Source organism: Cebus imitator, unplaced genomic scaffold (genome assembly GCF_001604975.1).
Source record: "Cebus imitator isolate Cc_AM_T3 unplaced genomic scaffold, Cebus_imitator-1.0 Scaffold427, whole genome shotgun sequence".
Taxonomy (NCBI): domain Eukaryota; kingdom Metazoa; phylum Chordata; class Mammalia; order Primates; family Cebidae; genus Cebus; species Cebus imitator.
Window position 1 is genome coordinate 107,027 of NW_016107742.1, and position 363 is coordinate 107,389.

Below are 363 nucleotides of genomic sequence, written 5' to 3' on the forward strand. Positions count from 1 at the left end.
CCAGGATAGTCTCAATCTCTTGACCTCATGATCCGCCCACCTTGGCCTCCCAAAGTGCTGGGATTACAGGCGTGAGCCACCTCACCTGGCCTAAAGTATGTTTCTAAAGTGTTATATTAGATTAATAATATGGAAGGAGCCTTTAGATTGGCCAAATTGCATTTCCCTGATATTCCACTTGTTGCATGTCAGAAGAGATCAATTCTACAGAAATTTCTAGTGGTTCTGTTTAGACTTTATGCAATTCAGCATGTCAAGATTCACAGCTGGCCGGGCACAGTGGTTCACACCTAAAATCTCAGCACTTTGGAAGCCCAAGGTGGGCAGATTGCTTAAGCTCAGGAGTTTGCAATGAGCCTCAGC